Source organism: Pleurodeles waltl, chromosome 10 (assembly GCF_031143425.1).
Source record: "Pleurodeles waltl isolate 20211129_DDA chromosome 10, aPleWal1.hap1.20221129, whole genome shotgun sequence".
Taxonomy (NCBI): domain Eukaryota; kingdom Metazoa; phylum Chordata; class Amphibia; order Caudata; family Salamandridae; genus Pleurodeles; species Pleurodeles waltl.
Genome location: NC_090449.1, coordinates 329,257,504 through 329,279,317, shown reverse-complemented (window position 1 = coordinate 329,279,317; position 21,814 = coordinate 329,257,504). Strand labels below are relative to the sequence as shown.

The 21,814-nt window shown below is 47.9% G+C and overlaps 4 non-coding genes across 4 annotated transcripts; all 4 read right to left on the bottom strand.

The window, feature by feature from the left end:
- Window positions 1–2,486: 2,486 nt before the first annotated feature.
- On the bottom strand, window positions 2,487–2,559 carry TRNAV-UAC (transfer RNA valine (anticodon UAC)). The gene has a single exon. It is a non-coding gene; the product is annotated as a tRNA-Val (tRNA).
- A 3,290-nt stretch (window positions 2,560–5,849) lies between these two features.
- On the bottom strand, window positions 5,850–5,922 carry TRNAV-UAC (transfer RNA valine (anticodon UAC)). The gene has a single exon. It is a non-coding gene; the product is annotated as a tRNA-Val (tRNA).
- A 3,952-nt stretch (window positions 5,923–9,874) lies between these two features.
- Window positions 9,875–9,946, bottom strand: TRNAP-UGG (transfer RNA proline (anticodon UGG)). The gene has a single exon. It is a non-coding gene; the product is annotated as a tRNA-Pro (tRNA).
- Window positions 9,947–12,876: 2,930 nt separating this feature from the next.
- TRNAV-UAC (transfer RNA valine (anticodon UAC)) lies at window positions 12,877–12,949 on the bottom strand. Its single transcript has one exon. It is a non-coding gene; the product is annotated as a tRNA-Val (tRNA).
- Window positions 12,950–21,814: the final 8,865 nt, after the last annotated feature.

Genomic DNA, 21,814 nt, shown 5'->3' with positions numbered 1-21,814 from the left:
ATCACCTCCTTTCCTCCCGACTCATTTCAGAATTGGGTGAAAATCGCAAGACAGTGTTCAGGGGTGCATGGGTACTGCCTACTCCCAGCTGCCTCTCTGTCTTCTTCATGTTAATTTCAAGTCACAAGGAGGGACCATTGCCATTCTGCTCCGCCCACCTAACAAGGAAACCCAGGTTGAGCTTGTCTGCCTGTTGTTGTTGCAGGGGCAGTGCCTTCTCTGCCCAAAAGTGGCAGGAGAGCCTCACTTCAAACGATGGAATCAACTGCTTAAGTAGAAACCAGCACGGTAGTTACAGTGATAAGGTGCAGCTCTAACAGAAGTCGTGACTGAGATGCCCCTTCCAGAAATACATGGAATGCTGATTGAGGGCCCAGCCGGAGGGTTGGTGGATTTCTTTTTATATGCTACAGCAGCTTGCAAAGATAGTGTTGTGGGGAGCTGGCTGTGCAAGCAGAGGAAGATTTAAGGGCAGAAAATAGACCTATCAGAAGTGGGATTTGAACCCACAACTACATGAGCAAACCAGGATGCTTAGCTTAACTGAAGATCAAGCTCTTTTGAGGCTGCTGCCTTAGACCACTCGGCCATCCTGACAGCTGAGTCTGTGTTTAGGTCTGACTCCTCAGTCTGCACTTGTCGATGCTGCCGCTTGCAATGTTCCGATCAAGGTGACAGGTTTAAAGGCCCCACAATATAACATGGCCAAGAAAAAAAAAAGTAAAAAACAGAATAAGAAACTAGGCACATGCACGACTACGCAAAGATGCAGATAACTTTTTACCGGCCTGCAATAGTAATCCAAGTTTTATGCAGGTCACAAGTTTTTAAAGGCCATCCCTGAGTGAGACTAAGCTTTTAGGGAGCAAACACAAAAGCAGACACTGCCCATTGTTTCTGCCCGGTCTCAAACCAGGGACCTTTCACTTGTTAGGCGAACATGATAACCACTACACTACAGAAACAAGCATGAGGGCTTGACTGAAGGAGCAAAATTCCCCTCATATGTTTGCCCGATTGCCTCTATACTTGATCAGCAGTTGCTCGCAAATCGAGGAGTAAGTGTGAAAATTGCAGCGTTGTCAGCCAGCAAGCATACACTCAGATGTACTGAAAAGTCACAGCTGCGGGTAGAGACAAATATCTGATGCCTAAATGCCTGAAACCAGAGCCTGTGAAAGCATCACGCAGAGCACACTGAAAGCAAGCAGGAAGGAAGCCAAGGCATGGTGATCCTTTTTTTCTCCTGAGGCTAAAAATATTTTGCACAACAATGCTTTGAGTGGAATGAGGAATCTTCAAGCTTTGTGTATTTTGAGTAAAATTTGTGTGTTTTCTGCTAAAAAGGGTGTGTTGGGGATTTGGACCCGGACACCAACGAGCGAGGGCACAGAAGCACCACTGCTCAGACCCTGCTCCTAGGGTTGAGGGCAGAGAGTGGGCGAATACATCGCAAGGCAAGAAAATGCACATGGTTCTCTCTTCTGCAATATGACTAGTGTCATTTCCATGGTCGTCATCGAACATGACATAAAAAGCCTCTATCCTTTAGACCTTTTGGCCCATAATTACAAGAGGATGACTGAGTGAGACGCTCTGCCAAATTTGGCAGCCTCGCACTCAGTCATTTTCAAAATGCAGGGAAGCGCCGTATTTAGTAGAATACAGCGCACCCCTGTGCTTCCCTCTGCGCCAGCTCTAAATTAGCTGCCGAGCGCCAACGCAGCCATCCTTGCGCCATGGTACAAGGATGGCTGCGTTGAGGGGGACATTGTTTTTGTTCAGGAAGGCACACCTTCCTGCACAACAGAAATCTTCAGTGGCGATATGTTCGTGCAGCACACATAGAAAGAGCAAAAATGAGGAGAAATGAAAACATTTCTGCTCGTTTCTCCACTATAACGACACCCATTGTATGGCGCTTGGATTTTGGCGCTGCCACAGATTTACAAAAACTCGTAAAACTGGAGCAGCATCAAAATGCTATGGTGTTGCAGTGGCCCACCCAGAGCAACACCCATTGCACGCCCCTTCCAGGGAAAGGGCTGGGTGTGAAGGGGCCGTATTTACAAGGTGGTGTTAAGCCACAAAACGTGGTTGAACGGCGTCTTGTAAATACGGCACAGTACATAGTGCCACCGGGGCGTCACTAAAGATGATGTGCCGGTGGCGATAGGGCCTTGTAAGTCTGGCCCTTTCTTTGCTCAAGGTGTATGTTCTTGGTGAAGGTAGGAAAGCCATTTTCGCTCTCAGACCTTCCTTCCTTGGCTGGCTTGACCACAGTAGGCCCAGGCTTCAATGGAAAGGTCAAAAAGGGAGCAACTGACTGCCATAAGGTGTATCGTCTTCTCTTGGTGAGTTGAGACCGATGCCCTTGGAGCGTAGTACCTCACGATGGTGAGGGATAGACACAGCCTCTTTAATTTCAATTTACCTGTCAGGTGAGGTGGTAAATGCAAATAATGTGATAAAGCACAGCAACTTGCTGTTTCTGCCTGGCCTCGAACCAGGGACCTTTCGTGTGTAAGGCGAACGTGATAACCACTACACTACAGAAACAGACATGCTTGCTTACTTGCTTCATGTGGCTATGCATTGGACTGGAACCACTACACTGGAAACAGACACACCTGCTTTCTTTATGTGGCTATGCTTTGGACTGGAATGCAAGGACTAAGGGACAATATTCATGACGCTCAAAGCTGAGCCTTTCTGACAGGATCTCTTCCTTTGGAAGAAAGGAACTGGGATCACTTTCATTCCAAGAGGTGATTTCAAAACCAGCCCTGCAATTACTTTGGAGAAGCACTGTGCATTTCATGTTCCAACGAGAAGTGCTGCTCCAACACAAAAAAGCAGTTAGAAAGAAATCCCGCACTCCTTCATCATGCCGAACTGCCTCGACACCAGTAGAAAGCATGCAATGCATTCCACCATGGCATCTTACAAGAGTGGAAAGCAGAAATACTCCTGTTTAAAAACAGATCGAACCTATGAAGGCACGGGCTCGTACGGGATTTGAACCTGGGACCTCTCACACCCAAAGCGAGAATCATACCCCTAGACCAACGAGCCTGCTCCTGCAAAAGCCTTTCAAACATCTTCTGAAGTGTCTTTGAGAAAAAGCAGGGCCACTTGGAGACTCTCCTTCTAAGCGTGCCATAGCAATTAGAAGCACTGAAGGGCCTGCCATCTCTTGCGCCTGAGCCAGAGGAGCACGCCTCTTGTATTCAAGCACACTTGCTCGCTCAGTGCTCGATGAGGCTCGATCAGGCGAGATTTATATGAGTGCCTCACAGGCCTGAAACACTCACCTGGGAGACGCGGGGTGGCTGAATTCCCAGAATGGCCTTCGATAGGAAAATCACCTCCTTTCCTCCCGACTCATTTCAGAATTGGGTGAAAATCGCAAGACAGTGTTCAGGGGTGCATGGGTACTGCCTACTCCCAGCTGCCTCTCTGTCTTCTTCATGTTAATTTCAAGTCACAAGGAGGGACCATTGCCATTCTGCTCCGCCCACCTAACCAGGAAAGCCAGGTTGAGCTTGTCTGCCTGTTGTTGTTGCAGGGGCAGTGCCTTCTCTGCCCAAAAGTGGCAGGAGAGCCTCACTTCAAACGATGGAATCAACTGCTTAAGTAGAAACCAGCATGGTAGTTACAGTGATAAGGTGCAGCTCTAACAGAAGTCGTGACTGAGATGCCCCTTCCAGAAATACATGGAATGCTGATTGAGGGCCCAGCCGGAGGGTTGGTGGATTTCTTTTCATATGCTACAGCAGCTTGCAAAGATAGTGTTGTGGGGAGCTGGCTGTGCAAGCAGAGGAAGATTTAAGGGCAGAAAATAGACCTATCAGAAGTGGGATTTGAACCCACAACTACATGAGCAAGCCAGGATGCTTAGCTTAACTGAAGATCAAGCTCTCTTGAGGCTGCCGCCTTAGACCACTCGGCCATCCTGACAGCTGAGTCCGTGTTTAGATCTGACTCCTCAGTCTGCACTTGTCGATGCTGCCGCTTGCAATGTTCCTATCAAGGTGACAGGTTTAAAGGCCCCACAATATAACATGGCCAAGAAAAAAAAAAGTAAAAAACAGAATAAGAAACCAGGCACATGCACGACTACGCAAAGATGCAGATAACTTTTTACCGGCCTGCAATAGTAATACAAGTTTTATGCAGGTCACTAGTTTTTAAAGTCCATCCCTGAGTGAGACTAAGCTTTTAGGGAGCAAACACAAAAGCAGACACTGCCCATTGTTTCTGCCCGGTCTCAAACCAGGGACCTTTCACTTGTTATGCGAACATGATAACCACTACACTACAGAAACAAGCATGAGGGCTTGACTGAAGGAGCAAAATTCCCCTCATATGTTTGCCCGATTGCCTCTATACTTAATCAGCAGTTGCTCGCAAAGCGAGGAGTAAGTGTGAAAATTGCAGCGTTGTCAGCCAGCAAGCGTACACTCAGATGTACTGAACAGTCACAGCTGCGGGTAGAGACAAATATCTGATGCCTAAATGCCTGAAACCAGAGCCTGTGAAAGCATCACGCAGAGCACACTGAAAGCAAGCAGGAATGAAGCCAAGGCATGGTGATCCTTTTTTTCTCCTGAGGCTAAAAATATTTTGCACAACAATGCTTTGAGTGGAATGAGGAATCTTCAAGCTTTGTGTATTTTGAGTAAAATTTGTGTGTTTTCTGCTAAAAAGGGTGTGTTGGGGATTTGGACCCGGACACCAACGAGCGAGGGCACAGAAGCACCACTGCTCAGACCCTGCTCCTAGGGTTGATGGCAGAGAGTGGGCGAATACATCGCAAGGCAAGAAAATGCACATGGTTCTCTCTTCTGCAATATGACTAGAGTCATTTCCATGGTCGTCATCGAACATGACATAAAAAGCCTCTATCCTTTAGACCTTTTGGCCCATAATTACAAGAGGATGACTGAGTGAGACGCTCTGCCAAATTTGGCAGCCTCGCACTCAGTCATTTTCAAAATGCAGGGAAGCGCTGTATTTAGTAGAATACAGCGCACCCCTGTGCTTCCCTCTGCGCCAGCTCTAAATTAGCTGCCGAGCGCCAACGCAGCCATCCTTGCGCCATGGTACAAGGATGGCTGCGTTGAGGGGGAAATTGTTTTTGTTCAGGAAGGCACACCTTCCTGCACAACAGAAATCTTCAGTGGCGATATGTTCGTGCAGCACACATAGAAAGAGCAAAAATGAGGAGAAATGAAAACATTTCTGCTCGTTTCTCCACTATAACGACACCCATTGTATGGCGCTTGGATTTTGGCGCTGCCACAGATTTACAAAAACTCGTAAAACTGGAGCAGCATCAAAATGCTATGGTGTTGCAGTGGCCCACCCAGAGCAACACCCATTGCACGCCCCTTCCAGGGAAAGGGCTGCGTGTGAAGGGGCCGTATTTACAAGGTGGTGTTAAGCCACAAAACGTGGTTGAACGGCGTCTTGTAAATACGGCACAGTACATAGTGCCACCGGGGCGTCACTAAAGATGATGTGCCGGTGGCGATAGGGCCTTGTAAGTCTGGCCCTTTCTTTGCTCAAGGTGTATGTTCTTGGTGAAGGTAGGAAAGCCATTTTCGCTCTCATACCTTCCTTCCTTGGCTGGCTTGACCACAGTAGGCCCAGGCTTCAATGGAAAGGTCAAAAAGGGAGCAACTGACTGCCGTAAGGTGTATCGTCTTCTCTTGGTGAGTTGAGACCGATGCCCTTGGAGCGTAGTACCTCACGATGGTGAGGGATAGACACAGCCTCTTTAATTTCAATTTACCTGTCAGGTGAGGTGGTAAATGCAAATAACGTGATAAAGCACAGCAACTTGCTGTTTCTGCCTGGCCTCGAACCAGGGACCTTTCGTGTGTAAGGCGAACGTGATAACCACTACACTACAGAAACAGATATGCTTGCTTACTTGCTTCATGTGGCTATGCATTGGACTGGAACCACTACACTGGAAACAGACACACCTGCTTTCTTTATGTGGCTATGCTTTGGACTGGAATGCAAGGACTAAGGGACAATATTCATGACGCTCAAAGCTGAGCCTTTCTGACAGGATCTCTTCCTTTGGAAGAAAGGAACTGGGATCACTTTCATTCCAAGAGGTGATTTCAAAACCAGCCCTGCAATTACTTTGGAGAAGCACTGTGCATTTCATGTTCCAACGAGAAGTGCTGCTCCAACACAAAAAAGCAGTTAGAAAGAAATCCCGCACTCCTTCATCATGCCGAACTGCCTCGACACCAGTAGAAAGCATGCAATGCATTCCACCATGGCATCTTACAAGAGTGGAAAGCAGAAATACTCCTGTTTAAAAACAGATCGAACCTATGAAGGAACGGGCTCGTACGGGATTTGAACCCGGGACCTCTCACACCCAAAGCGAGAATCATACCCCTAGACCAACGAGCCTGCTGCTGCAAAAGCCTTTCAAACACCTTCTGAAGTGTCTTTGAGAAAAAGCAGGGCCACTTGGAGACTCTCCTTCTAAGCGTGCCATAGCAATTGATGTTTTGTGCCAAGGGTTTTTTTTTTGCCTCTAGCAAGGCAAGAGGTAGTCAAGAAGCCCTCTGCTAGCAAGCTGAACTGTGGCGCTGATGAGAAAAGCAGACCCTTTCTGGTAGTTGTACGCCTCCGCAGGACCTGGGCCCTTGCACCGTAGACTTCCAGACCAGAAGCACTGAAGGGCCTGCCATCTCTTGCGCCTGAGCCAGAGGAGCACGCCTCTTGTATTCAAGCACACTTGCTCGATCAGGCGAGATTTATATGAGTGCCTCACAGGCCTGAAACACTCACCTGGGAGACGCGGGGTGGCTGAATTCCCAGAATGGCCTTCGATAGGAAAATCACCTCCTTTCCTCCCAACTCATTTCAGAATTGGGTGAAAATCGCAAGACAGTGTTCAGGAGTGCATGGGTACTGCCTACTCCCAGCTGCCTCTCTGTCTTCTTCATGTTAATTTCAAGTCACAAGGAGGGACCATTGCCATTCTGCTCCGCCCACCTAACCAGGAAACCCAGGTTGAGCTTGTCTGCCTGTTGTTGTTGCAGGGGCAGTGCCTTCTCTGCCCAAAAGTGGCAGGAGAGCCTCACTTCAAACGATGGAATCAACTGCTTAAGTAGAAACCAGCATGGTAGTTACAGTGATAAGGTGCAGCTCTAACAGAAGTCGTGACTGAGATGCCCCTTCCAGAAATACATGGAATGCTGATTGAGGGCCCAGCCGGAGGGTTGGTGGATTTCTTTTCATATGCTACAGCAGCTTGCAAAGATAGTGTTGTGGGGAGCTGGCTGTGCAAGCAGAGGAAGATTTAAGGGCAGAAAATAGACCTATCAGAAGTGGGATTTGAACCCACAACTACATGAGCAAACCAGGATGCTTAGCTTAACTGAAGATCAAGCTCTCTTGAGGCTGCCGCCTTAGACCACTCGGCCATCCTGACAGCTGAGTCTGTGTTTAGGTCTGACTCCTCAGTCTGCACTTGTCGATGCTGCCGCTTGCAATGTTCCTATCAAGGTGACAGGTTTAAAGGCCCCACAATATAACATGGCCAAGAAAAAAAAAAGTAAAAAACAGAATAAGAAACTAGGCACATGCACGACTACGCAAAGATGCAGATAACTTTTTACCGGCCTGCAATAGTAATACAAGTTTTATGCAGGTCACAAGTTTTTAAAGGCCATCCCTGAGTGAGACTAAGCTTTTAGGGAGCAAACACAAAAGCAGACACTGCCCATTGTTTCTGCCCGGTCTCAAACCAGGGACATTTCACTTGTTAGGCGAACATGATAACCACTACACTACAGAAACAAGCATGAGGGCTTGACTGAAGGAGCAAAATTCCCCTCATATGTTTGCCCGATTGCCTCTATACTTGATCAGCAGTTGCTCGCAAAGCGAGGAGTAAGTGTGAAAATTGCAGCGTTGTCAGCCAGCAAGCGTACACTCAGATGTACTGAAAAGTCACAGCTGCGGGTAGAGACAAATATCTGATGCCTAAATGCCTGAAACCAGAGCCTGTGAAAGCATCACGCAGAGCACACTGAAAGCAAGCAGGAAGGAAGCCAAGGCATGGTGATCCTTTTTTTCTCCTGAGGCTAAAAATATTTTGCACAACAATGCTTTGAGTGGAATGAGGAATCTTCAAGCTTTGTGTATTTTGAGTAAAATTTGTGTGTTTTCTGCTAAAAAGGGTGTGTTGGGGATTTGGACCCGGACACCAACGAGCGAGGGCACAGAAGCACCACTGCTCAGACCCTGCTCCTAGGGTTGAGGGCAGAGAGTGGGCGAATACATCGCAAGGCAAGAAAATGCACATGGTTCTCTCTTCTGCAATATGACTAGAGTCATTTCCATGGTCGTCATCGAACATGACATAAAAAGCCTCTATCCTTTAGACCTTTTGGCCCATAATTACAAGAGGATGACTGAGTGAGACGCTCTGCCAAATTTGGCAGCCTCGCACTCAGTCATTTTCAAAATGCAGGGAAGCGCCGTATTTAGTAGAATACAGCGCACCCCTGTGCTTCCCTCTGCGCCAGCTCTAAATTAGCTGCCGAGCGCCAACGCAGCCATCCTTGCGCCATGGTACAAGGATGGCTGCGTTGAGGGGGAAATTGTTTTTGTTCAGGAAGGCACACCTTCCTGCACAACAGAAAACTTCAGTGGCGATATGTTCGTGCAGCACACATAGAAAGAGCAAAAATGAGGAGAAATGAAAACATTTCTGCTCGTTTCTCCACTATAACGACACCCATTGTATGGCGCTTGGATTTTGGCGCTGCCACAGATTTACAAAAACTCGTAAAACTGGAGCAGCATCAAAATGCTATGGTGTTGCAGTGGCCCACCCAGAGCAACACCCATTGCACGCCCCTTCCAGGGAAAGGGCTGCGTGTGAAGGGGCCGTATTTACAAGGTGGTGTTAAGCCACAAAACGTGGTTGAACGGCGTCTTGTAAATACGGCACAGTACATAGTGCCACCGGAGCGTCACTAAAGATGATGTGCCGGTGGCGATAGGTCCTTGTAAGTCTGGCCATTTCTTTGCTCAAGGTGTATGTTCTTGGTGAAGGTAGGAAAGCCATTTTCGCTCTCATACCTTCCTTCCTTGGCTGGCTTGACCACAGTAGGCCCAGGCTTCAATGGAAAGGTCAAAAAGGGAGCATCTGACTGCCGTAAGGTGTATCGTCTTCTCTTGGTGAATTGAGACCTATGCCCTTGGAGCGTAGTACCTCACGATGCTGAGGGATAGACACAGCCTCTTTAATTTCAATTTACCTGTCAGGTGAGGTGGTAAATGCAAATAATGTGATAAAGCACAGCAACTTGCTGTTTCGGCCTGGCCTCGAACCAGGGACCGTTTGTGTGTAAGGCGAACGTGATAACCACTACACTACAGAAACAAACATGCTTGCTTACTTGCTTCATGTGGCTATGCATTGGACTGGAACCACTACACTGGAAACAGACACACCTGCTTTCTTTATGTGGCTATGCTTTGGACTGGAATGCAAGGACTAAGGGACAATATTCATGACGCTCAAAGCTGAGCCTTTCTGACAGGATCTCTTCCTTTGGAAGAAAGGAACTGGGATCACTTTCATTCCAAGAGGTGATTTCAAAACCAGCCCTGCAATTACTTTGGAGAAGCACTGTGCATTTCATGTTCCAACGAGAAGTGCTGCTCCAACACAAAAAAGCAGTTAGAAAGAAATCCCGCACTCCTTCATCATGCCGAACTGCCTCGACACCAGTAGAAAGCATGCAATGCATTCCACCATGGCATCTTACAAGAGTGGAAAGCAGAAATACTCCTGTTTAAAAACAGATCCAACCTATGAAGGCACGGGCTCGTCCGGGATTTGAACCCGGGACCTCTCACACCCAAAGCGAGAATCATACCCCTAGACCAACGAGCCTGCTGCTGCAAAAGCCTTTCAAACATCTTCTGAAGTGTCTTTGAGAAAAAGCAGGGCCACTTGGAGACTCTCCTTCTAAGCGTGCCATAGCAATTGATGTTTTGTGCCAAGGGTTTTTTTTTTGCCTCTAGCAAGGCAAGAGGTAGTCAAGAAGCCCTCTGCTAGCAAGCTGAACTGTGGCGCTGATGAGAAAAGCAGACCCTTTCTGGTAGTTGTACGCCTCCGCAGGACCTGGGCCCTTGCACCGTAGACTTCCAGACCAGAAGCACTGAAGGGCCTGCCATCTCTTGCGCCTGAGCCAGAGGAGCACGCCTCTTGTATTCAAGCACACTTGCTCGCTCAGTGCTCGATCAGGCGAGATTTATATGAGTGCCTCACAGGCCTGAAACACTCACCTGGGAGACGCGGGGTGGCTGAATTCCCAGAATGGCCTTCGATAGGAAAATCACCTCCTTTCCTCCCGACTCATTTCAGAATTGGGTGAAAATCGCAAGACAGTGTTCAGGGGTGCATGGGTACTGCCTACTCCCAGCTGCCTCTCTGTCTTCTTCATGTTAAATTCAAGTCACAAGGAGGGACCATTGCCATTCTGCTCCGCCCACCTAACCAGGAAAGCCAGGTTGAGCTTGTCTGCCTGTTGTTGTTGCAGGGGCAGTGCCTTCTCTGCCCAAAAGTGGCAGGAGAGCCTCACTTCAAACGATGGAATCAACTGCTTAAGTAGAAACCAGCATGGTAGTTACAGTGATAAGGTGCAGCTCTAACAGAAGTCGTGACTGAGATGCCCCTTCCAGAAATACATGGAATGCTGATTGAGGGCCCAGCCGGAGGGTTGGTGGATTTCTTTTCATATGCTACAGCAGCTTGCAAAGATAGTGTTGTGGGGAGCTGGCTGTGCAAGCAGAGGAAGATTTAAGGGCAGAAAATAGACCTATCAGAAGTGGGATTTGAACCCACAACTACATGAGCAAGCCAGGATGCTTAGCTTAACTGAAGATCAAGCTCTCTTGAGGCTGCCGCCTTAGACCACTCGGCCATCCTGACAGCTGAGTCTGTGTTTAGGTCTGACTCCTCAGTCTGTACTTGTCGATGCTGCTGCTTGCAATGTTCCTATCAAGGTGACAGGTTTAAAGGCCCCACAATATAACATGGCCAAGAAAAAAAAAAGTAAAAAACAGAATAAGAAACCAGGCACATGCACGACTACGCAAAGATGCAGATAACTTTTTACCAGCCTGCAATAGTAATACAAGTTTTATGCAGGTCACTAGTTTTTAAAGGCCTTCCCTGAGTGAGACTAAGCTTTGAGGGAGCAAACACAAAAGCAGACACTGCCCATTGTTTCTGCCCGGTCTCAAACAAGGGACCTTTCACTTGTTAGGCGAACATGATAACCACTACACTACAGAAACAAGCATGAGGGATTGACTGAAGGAGCAAAATTCCCCTCATATGTTTGCCCGATTGCCTCTATACTTGATCAGCAGTTGCTCGCAAAGCGAGGAGTAAGTGTGAAAATTGCAGCGTTGTCAGCCAGCAAGCGTACACTCAGATGTACTGAAAAGTCACAGCTGCGGGTAGAGACAAATATCTGATGCCTAAATGCCTGAAACCAGAGCCTGTGAAAGCATCACGCAGAGCACACTGAAAGCAAGCAGGAAGGAAGCCAAGGCATGGTGATCCTTTTTTTCTCCTGAGGCTAAAAATATTTTGCACAACAATGCTTTGAGTGGAATGAGGAATCTTCAAGCTTTGTGTATTTTGAGTAAAATTTGTGTGTTTTCTGCTAAAAAGGGTGTGTTGGGGATTTGGACCCGGACACCAACGAGCGAGGGCACAGAAGCACCACTGCTCAGACCCTGCTCCTAGGGTTGAGGGCAGAGAGTGGGCGAATACATTGCAAGGCAAGAAAATGCACATGGTTCTCTCTTCTGCAATATGACTAGAGTCATTTCCATGGTCGTCATCGAACATGACATAAAAAGCCTCTATCCTTTAGACCTTTTGGCCCATAATTACAAGAGGATGACTGAGTGAGACGCTCTGCCAAATTTGGCAGCCTCGCACTCAGTCATTTTCAAAATGCAGGGAAGCGCCGTATTTAGTAGAATACAGCGCACCCCTGTGCTTCCCTCTGCGCCAGCTCTAAATTAGCTGCCGAGCGCCAACGCAGCCATCCTTGCGCCATGGTACAAGGATGGCTGCGTTGAGGGGGAAATTGTTTTTGTTCAGGAAGGCACACCTTCCTGCACAACAGAAAACTTCAGTGGCGATATGTTCGCGCAGCACACATAGAAAGAGCAAAAATGAGGAGAAATGAAAACATTTCTGCTCGTTTCTCCACTATAACGACACCCATTGTATGGCGCTTGGATTTTGGCGCTGCCACAGATTTACAAAAACTCGTAAAACTGGAGCAGCATCAAAATGCTATGGTGTTGCAGTGGCCCACCCAGAGCAACACCCATTGCACGCCCCTTCCAGGGAAAGGGCTGCGTGTGAAGGGGCCGTATTTACAAGGTGGTGTTAAGCCACAAAACGTGGTTGAACGGCGTCTTGTAAATACGGCACAGTACATAGTGCCACCGGGGCGTCACTAAAGATGATGTGCCGCAGGCGATAGGGCCTTGTAAGTCTGGCCCTTTCTTTGCTCAAGGTGTATGTTCTTGGTGAAGGTAGGAAAGCCATTTTCGCTCTCATACCTTCCTTCCTTAGCTGGCTTGACCACAGTAGGCCCAGGCTTCAATGGAAAGGTCAAAAAGGGAGCAACTGACTGCCATAAGGTGTATCGTCTTCTCTTGGTGAGTTGAGACCAATGCCCTTGGAGCGTAGTACCTCACGATGGTGAGGGATAGACACAGCCTCTTTAATTTCAATTTACCTGTCAGGTGAGGTGGTAAATGCAAATAATGTGATAAAGCACAGCAACTTGCTGTTTCTGCCTGGCCTCGAACCAGGGACCTTTCGTGTGTAAGGCGAACGTGATAACCACTACACTACAGAAACAGACATGCTTGCTTACTTGCTTCATGTGGCTATGCATTGGACTGGAACCACTACACTGGAAACAGACACACCTGCTTTCTTTATGTGGCTATGCTTTGGACTGGAATGCAAGGACTAAGGGACAATATTCATGACGCTCAAAGCTGAGCCTTTCTGACAGGATCTCTTCCTTTGGAAGAAAGGAACTGGGATCACTTTCATTCCAAGAGGTGATTTCAAAACCAGCCCTGCAATTACTTTGGAGAACCACTGTGCATTTCATGTTCCAACGAGAAGTGCTGCTCCAACACAAAAAAGCAGTTAGAAAGAAATCCCGCACTCCTTCATCATGCCGAACTGCCTCGACACCAGTAGAAAGCATGCAATGCATTCCACCATGGCATCCTACAAGAGTGGAAAGCAGAAATACTCCTGTTTAAAAACAGATCGAACCTATGAAGGCACGGGCTCGTACGGGATTTGAACCCGGGACCTCTCACACCCAAAGCGAGAATCATACCCCTAGACCAACGAGCCTGCTGCTGCAAAAGCCTTTCAAACATCTTCTGAAGTGTCTTTGAGAAAAAGCAGGGCCACTTGGAGACTCTCCTTCTAAGCGTGCCATAGCAATTGATGTTTTGTGCCAAGGGTTTTTTTTTTGCCTCTAGCAAGGCAAGAGGTAGTCAAGAAGCCCTCTGCTAGCACGCTGAACTGTGGCGCTGATGAGAAAAGCAGACCCTTTCTGGTAGTTATACGCCTCCGCAGGACCTGGGCCCTTGCACCGTAGACTTCCAGACCAGAAGCACTGAAGGGCCTGCCATCTTTTGCGCCTGAGCCAGAGGAGCACGCCTCTTGTATTCAAGCACACTTGCTCGCTCAGTGCTCGATGAGGCTCGATCAGGCGTGATTTATATGAGTGCCTCACAGGCCTGAAACACTCACCTGGGAGACGCGGGGTGGCTGAATTCCCAGAATGGCCTTCGATAGGAAAATCACCTCCTTTCCTCCCGACTCATTTCAGAATTGGGTGAAAATCGCAAGACAGTGTTCAGGGGTACTGCCTACTCCCAGCTGCCTCTCTGTCTTCTTCATGTTAATTTCAAGTCACAAGGAGGGACCATTGCCATTCTGCTCCGCCCACCTAACCAGGAAACCCAGGTTGAGCTTGTCTGCCTGTTGTTGTTGCAGGGGCAGTGCCTTCTCTGCCCAAAAGTGGCAGGAGAGCCTCACTTCAAACGATGGAATCAACTGCTTAAGTAGAAACCAGCATGGTAGTTACAGTCATAAGGTGCAGCTCTAACAGAAGTCGTGACTGAGATGCCCCTTCCAGAAATACATGGAATGCTGATTGAGGGCTCAGCCGGAGGGTTGGTGGATTTCTTTTCATATGCTACAGCAGCTTGCAAAGATAGTTTTGTGGGGAGCTGGCTGTGCAAGCAGAGGAAGATTTAAGGGCAGAAAATAGACCTATCAGATGTGGGATTTGAACCCACAACTACATGAGCAAACCAGGATGCTTAGCTTAACTGAAGATCAAGCTCTCTTGAGGCTGCCGCCTTAGACCACTCGGCCATCCTGACAGCTGAGTCTGTGTTTAGGTCTGACTCCTCAGTCTGCACTTGTCGATGCTGCCGCTTGCAATGTTCCTATCAAGGTGACAGGTTTAAAGGCACCACAATATAACATGGCCAAGAAAAAAAAAAGTAAAAAACAGAATAAGAAACTAGGCACATGCACGACTACGCAAAGATGCAGATAACTTTTTACCGGCCTGCAATAGTAATACAAGTTTTATGCAGGTCACAAGTTTTTAAAGGCCATCCCTGAGTGAGACTAAGCTTTTAGGGAGCAAACACAAAAGCAGACACTGCCCATTGTTTCTGCCCGGTCTCAAACCAGGGACCTTTCACTTGTTAGGCGAACATGATAACCACTACACTACAGAAACAAGCATGAGGGCTTGACTGAAGGAGCAAAATTCCCCTCATATGTTTGCCCGATTGCCTCTATACTTGATCAGCAGTTGCTCGCAAAGCGAGGAGTAAGTGTGAAAATTGCAGCGTTGTCAGCCAGCAAGCGTACACTCAGATGTACTGAAAAGTCACAGCTGCGGGTAGAGACAAATATCTGATGCCTAAATGCCTGAAACCAGAGCCTGTGAAAGCATCACGCAGAGCACACTGAAAGCAAGCAGGAAGGAAGCCAAGGCATGGTGATCCTTTTTTTCTCCTGAGGCTAAAAATATTTTGCACAACAATGCTTTGAGTGGAATGAGGAATCTTCAAGCTTTGTGTATTTTGAGTAAAATGTGTGTGTTTTCTGCTAAAAAGGGTGTGTTGGGGATTTGGACCCGGACACCAACGAGCGAGGGCACAGAAGCACCACTGCTCAGACCCTGCTCCTAGGGTTGAGGGCAGAGAGTGGACAAATACATCGCAAGGCAAGAAAATGCACATGGTTCTCTCTTCTGCAATATGACTAGAGTCATGTCCATGGTCGTCATCGAACATGACATAAAAAGCCTCTATCCTTTAGACCTTTTGGCCCATAATTACAAGAGGATGACTGAGTGAGACGCTCTGCCAAATTTGGCAGCCTCGCACTCAGTCATTTTCAAAATGCAGGGAAGCGCCGTATTTAGTAGAATACAGCGCACCCCTGTGCTTCCCTCTGCGCCAGCTCTAAATTAGCTGCCGAGCGCCAACGCAGCCATCCTTGCGCCATGGTACAAGGATGGCTGCGTTGAGGGGGAAATTGTTTTTGTTCAGGAAGGCACACCTTCCTGCACAACAGAAATCTTCAGTGGCGATATGTTCGTGCAGCACACATAGAAAGAGCAAAAATGAGGAGAAATGAAAACATTTCTGCTCGTTTCTCCACTATAACGACACCCATTGAATGGCGCTTGGATTTTGGCGCTGCCACAGATTTACAAAAACTCGTAAAACTGGAGCAGCATCAAAATGCTATGGTGTTGCAGTGGCCCACCCAGAGCAACACCCATTGTACGCCCCTTCCAGGGAAAGGGCTGCGTGTGAAGGGGCCGTATTTACAAGGTGGTGTTAAGCCACAAAACGTGGTTGAACGGCGTCTTGTAAATACGGCACAGTACATAGTGCCACCGGGGCGTCACTAAAGATGATGTGCCGGTGGCGATAGGGCCTTGTAAGTCTGGCCCTTTCTTTGCTCAAGGTGTATGTTCTTGGTGAAGGTAGGAAAGCCATTTTCGCTCTCATACCTTCCTTCCTTGGCTGGCTTGACCACAGTAGGCCCAGGCTTCAATGGAAAGGTCAAAAATGGAGCAACTGACTGCCGTAAGGTGTATCGTCTTCTCTTGGTGAGTTGAGACCGATGCCCTTGGAGCGTAGTACCTCACGATGGTGAGGGATAGACACAACCTCTTTAATTTCAATTTACCTGTCAGGTGAGGTGGTAAATGCAAATAATGTGATAAAGCACAGCAACTTGCTGTTTCTGCCTGGCCTCGAACCAGGGACCGTTCGTGTGTAAGGCGAACGTGATAACCACTACACTACAGAAACAAACATGCTTGCTTACTTGCTTCATGTGGCTATGCATTGGACTGGAACCACTACACTGGAAACAGACACACCTGCTTTCTTTATGTGGCTATGCTTTGGACTGGAATGCAAGGACTAAGGGACAATATTCATGACGCTCAAAGCTGAGCCTTTCTGACAGGATCTCTTCCTTTGGAAGAAAGGAACTGGGATCACTTTCATTCCAAGAGGTGATTTCAAAACCAGCCCTGCAATTACTTTGGAGAAGCACTGTGCATTTCATGTTCCAACGAGAAGTGCTGCTCCAACACAAAAAAACAGTTAGAAAGAAATCCCGCACTCCTTCATCATGCCGAACTGCCTCGACACCAGTAGAAAGCATGCAATGCATTCCACCATGGCATCTTACAAGAGTGGAAAGCAGAAATACTCCTGTTTAAAAACAGATCGAACCTATGAAGGTACGGGCTCGTACGGGATTTGAACCCGGGACCTCTCACACCCAAAGCGAGAATCATACCCCTAGACCAACGAGCCTGCTGCTGCAAAAGCCCTTCAAACATCTTCTGAAGTGTCTTTGAGAAAAAGCAGGGCCACTTGGAGGCTCTCCTTCTAAGCGTGCCATAGCAATTGATGTTTTGTGCCAAGGGTTTTTTTTTTGCCTCTAGCAAGGCAAGAGGTAGTCAAGAATCCCTCTGCTAGCAAGCTGAACTGTGGCGCTGATGAGAAAAGCAGACCCTTTCTGGTAGTTGTACGCCTCCGCAGGACCTGGGCCCTTGCACCGTAGACTTCCAGACCAGAAGCACCTGCCATCTCTTGCGCCTGAGCCAGAGGAGCACGCCTCTTGTATTCAAGCACACTTGCTCGCTCAGTGCTCGATCAGGCGAGATTTATATGAGTGCCTCACAGGCCTGAAACACTCACCTGGGAGACGCGGGGTGGCTGAATTCCCAGAATGGCCTTCGATAGGAAAATCACCTCCTTTCCTCCCGACTCATTTCAGAATTGGGTGAATATCGCAAGACAGTGTTCAGGGGTGCATGGGTACTGCCTACTCCCAGCTGCCTCTCTGTCTTCTTCATGTTAATTTCAAGTCACAAGGAGGGACCATTGCCATTCTGCTCCGCCCACCTAACCAGGAAACCCAGGTTGAGCTTGTCTGCCTGTTGTTGTTGCAGGGGCAGTGCCTTCTCTGCCCAAAAGTGGCAGGAGAGCCTCACTTCAAACAATGGAATCAACTGCTTAAGTAGAAACCAGCATGGTAGTTACAGTGATAAGGTGCAGCTCTAACAGAAGTCGTGACTGAGATGCCCCTTCCAGAAATACATGGAATGCTGATTGAGGGCCCAGCCGGAGGGTTGGTGGATTTCTTTTCATATGCTACAGCAGCTTGCAAAGATAGTGTTGTGGGGAGCTGGCTGTGCAAGCAGAGGAAGATTTAAGGGCAGAAAATAGACCTATCAGAAGTGGGATTTGAACCCACAACTACATGAGCAAACCAGGATGCTTAGCTTAACTGAAGATCAAGCTCTCTTGAGGCTGCCGCCTTAGACCACTCGGCCATCCTCACAGCTGAGTCTGTGTTTAGGTCTGACTCCTCAGTCTGCACTTGTCGATGCTGCCGCTTGCAATGTTCCTATCAAGGTGACAGGTTTAAAGGCCCCACAATATAACATGGCCAAGAAAAAAAAAAGTAAAAAACAGAATAAGAAACTAGGCACATGCACGACTACGCAAAGATGCAGATAACTTTTTACCGGCCTGCAATAGTAATACAAGTTTTATGCAGGTCACAAGTTTTTAAAGGCCATCCCTGAATGAAACTAAGCTTTTAGGGAGCAAACACAAAAGCAGACACTGCCCATTGTTTCTGCCAGGTCTCAAACCAGGGACCTTTCGCTTGTTAGGTGAACATGATCACCACTACACTACAGAAACAAGCATGAGGGCTTGACTGAAGGAGCAAAATTCCCCTCATATGTTTGCCCGATTGCCTCTATACTTGATCAGCAGTTGCTCGCAAAGCGAGGAGTAAGTGTGAAAATTGCAGCGTTGTCAGCCAGCAAGCGTACACTCAGATGTACTGAAAAGTCACAGCTGCGGGTAGAGACAAATATCTGATGCCTAAATGCCTGAAACCAGAGCCTGTGAAAGCATCACACAGAGCACACTGAAAGCAAGCAGGAAGGAAGCCAAGGCATGGTGATCCTTTTTTTCTCCTGAGGCTAAAAATATTTTGCACAACAATGCTTTGAGTGGAATGAGGAATCTTCAAGCTTTGTGTATTTTGAGTAAAATTTGTGTGTTTTCTGCTAAAAAGGGTGTGTTGGGGATTTGGACCCGGACACCAACGAGCGAGGGCACAGAAGCACCACTGCTCAGACCCTGCTCCTAGGGTTGAGGGCAGAGAGTGGGCGAATACATCGCAAGGCAAGAAAATGCACATGGTTCTCTCTTCTGCAATATGACTAGAGTCATTTCCATGGTCGTCATCGAACATGACATAAAAAGCCTCTATCCTTTAGACCTTTTGGCCCATAATTACAAGAGGATGACTGAGTGAGACGCTCTGCCAAATTTGGCAGCCTCGCACTCAGTCATTTTCAAAATGCAGGGAAGCGCCGTATTTAGTAGAATACAGCGCACCCCTGTGCTTCCCTCTGCGCCAGCTCTAAATTAGCTGCCGAGCGCCAACGCAGCCATCCTTGCGCCATGGTACAAGGATGGCTGCGTTGAGGGGGAAATTGTTTTTATTCAGGAAGGCACACCTTCCTGCACAACAGAAATCTTCAGTGGCGATATGTTCGTGCAGCACACATAGAAAGAGCAAAAATTAGGAGAAATGAAAACATTTCTGCTCGTTTCTCCACTATAACGACACCCATTGTATGGCGCTTGGATTTTGGCGCTGCCACAGATTTACAAAAACTCGTAAAACTGGAGCAGCATCAAAATGCTATGGTGTTGCAGTGGCCCACCCAGAGCAACACACATTGCACGCCCCTTCCAGGGAAAGGGCTGCGTGTGAAGGGGCCGTATTTACAAGGTGGTGTTAAGCCACAAAACGTGGTTGAACGGCGTCTTGTAAATACGGCACAGTACATAGTGCCACCGGGGCGTCACTAAAGATGATGTGCCGGTGGCGATAGGGCCTTGTAAGTCTGGCCCTTTCTTTGCTCAAGGTGTATGTTCTTGGTGAAGGTAGGAAAGCCATTTTCGCTCTCATACCTTCCTTTCTTGGCTGGCTTGACCACAGTAGGCCCAGGCTTCAATGGAAAGGTCAAAAAGGGAGCAACTGACTGCCATAAGGTGTATCGTCTTCTCTTGGTGAGTTGAGAAAGATGCCCTTGGAGCGTAGTACCTCACGATGGTGAGGGATAGACACAGCTTCTTTAATTTCAATTTACCTGTCAGGTGAGGTGGTAAATGCAAATAATGTGATAAAGCACAGCAACTTGCTGTTTCTGCCTGGCCTCGAACCACGGACCTTTCGTGTGTAAGGCGAACGTGATAAACACTACACTACAGAAACAGACATGCTTGCTTACTTGCTTCATGTGGCTATGCATTGGACTAGAACCTCTACACTGGAAACAGACACACCTGCTTTCTTTATGTGGCTATGCTTTGGACTGGAATGCAAGGACTAAGGGACAATATTCATGACGCTCAAAGCTGAGCCTTTCTGACAGGATCTCTTCCTTTGGAAGAAAGGAACTGGGATCACTTTCATTCCAAGAGGTGATTTCAAAACCAGCACTGCAATTACTTTGGAGAAGCACTGTGCATTTCATGTTCCAACGAGAAGTGCTGCTCCAACACAAAAAAGCAGTTAGAAAGAAATCCCGCACTCCTTCATCATGCCGAACTGCCTCGACACCAGTAGAAAGCATGCAATGCATTCCACCATGGCATCTTACAAGAGTGGAAAGCAGAAATACTCCTGTTTAAAAACAGATCGAACCTATGAAGGTACGGGCTCGTACGGGATTTGAACCCGGGACCTCTCACACCCAAAGCGAGAATCAAACCCCTAGACCAAAGAGCCTGCTGCTTCAAAAGCCTTTCAAACATCTTTTGAAGTGTCTTTGAGAAAAAGCAGGGCCACTTGGAGACTCTCCTTCTAAGCGTGCCATAGCAATTGATGTTTTGTGCCAAGGGTTTTTTTTTTTGCCTCTAGCAAGGCAACAGGTAGTCAAGAAGCCCTCTGCTAGCAAGCTGAACTGTGGCGCTGATGAGAAAAGCAGACCCTTTCTGGTAGTTGTACGCCTCCGCAGGACCTGGGCCCTTGCACCGTAGACTTCCAGACCAGAAGCACTGAAGGGCCTGCCATCTCTTGCGCCTGAGCCAGAGGAGCACGCCTCTTGTATTCAAGCACACTTGCTCGCTCAGTGCTCGATCAGGTGAGATTTATATGAGTGCCTCACAGGCCTGAAACACTCACCTGGGAGACGCGGGGTGGCTGAATTCCCAGAATGGCCTTCGATAGGAAAATCACCTCCTTTCCTCCCGACTCATTTCAGAATTGGGTGAAAATCGCAAGACACTGTTCAGGGGTGCATGGGTACTGCCTACTCCCAGCTGCCTCTCTGTCTTCTTCATGTTAATTTCAAGTCACAAGGAGGGACCATTGCCATTCTGCTCCGCCCACCTAACCAGGAAACCCAGGTTGAGCTTGTCTGCCTGTTGTTGTTGCAGGGGCAGTGCCTTCTCTGCCCAAAAGTGGCAGGAGAGCCTCACTTCAAACGATGGAATCAACTGCTTAAGTAGAAACCAGCATGGTAGTTACAGTGATAAGGTGCAGCTTTAACAAAAGTCGTGACTGAGATGCCCCTTCCAGAAATACATGGAATGCTGATTGAGGGCCCAGCCGGAGGGTTGGTGGATTTCTTTTCATATGCTACAGCAGCTTGCAAAGATAGTGTTGTGGGGAGCTGGCTGTGCAAGCAGAGGAAGATTTAAGGGCAGAAAATAGACCTATCAGAAGTGGGATTTGAACCCACAACTACATGAGGAAACCAGGATGCTTAGCTTAACTGAAGATCAAGCTCTCTTGAGGCTGCCGCCTTAGACCACTCGGCCATCCATAGCTGAGTCTGTGTTTATGTCTGACTCCTCAGTCTGCACTTGTCGATGCTGCCGCTTGCAATGTTCCTATCAAGGTGACAGGTTTAAAGGCCCCACAATATAACATGGCCAAGAAAAAAAAAAGTAAAAAACAGAATAAGAAACTAGGCACATGCACGAATACGCAAAGATGCAGATAACTTTTTACCGGCCTGCAATAGTTATACAAGTTTTATGCAGGTCACAAGTTTTTAAAGGCCATCCCTGAGTGAGACTAAGCTTTTAGGGAGTAAACACA